This window comes from Morone saxatilis, unplaced genomic scaffold (genome assembly GCF_004916995.1).
Source record: "Morone saxatilis isolate NCDOM2014 unplaced genomic scaffold, NCSU_SB_2.0 Contig15, whole genome shotgun sequence".
NCBI lineage: Eukaryota > Metazoa > Chordata > Actinopteri > Moronidae > Morone > Morone saxatilis.
In genome coordinates, this window is record NW_023339707.1 from 26,299,661 (window position 1) to 26,299,862 (window position 202).

The 202-nt window shown below is 45.5% G+C and overlaps 1 protein-coding gene across 1 annotated transcript in view; it reads left to right on the top strand.

Moving 5' to 3' along the window:
- Positions 1-202, top strand: part of si:dkey-150i13.2 (mitochondrial carnitine/acylcarnitine carrier protein) — a 9,561-nt gene that overhangs the window by 3,456 nt on the left and 5,903 nt on the right. The gene's annotated exons all lie outside the window — the stretch shown is intronic.

The following is a 202-nucleotide window of genomic DNA, read 5'->3' on the forward strand; positions in this document are numbered from 1 at the left end:
AATGCTTCACAATCTTACATATGGCCTCTTTAATGACCTCGGTCAAAAAGGCTTCGTCTAAGTCAGCAGGCCACCTCTAAAGCAAACACTGACATCGGGTCTCTTGGCAGGCAGGTGTGGAAAAATACCTGGGTTGCTATTACACAGATGGAACATGGTTTGTTAGGAGGTTGTGTCTGTTCTGTCGAGATGTTTCAGTGCA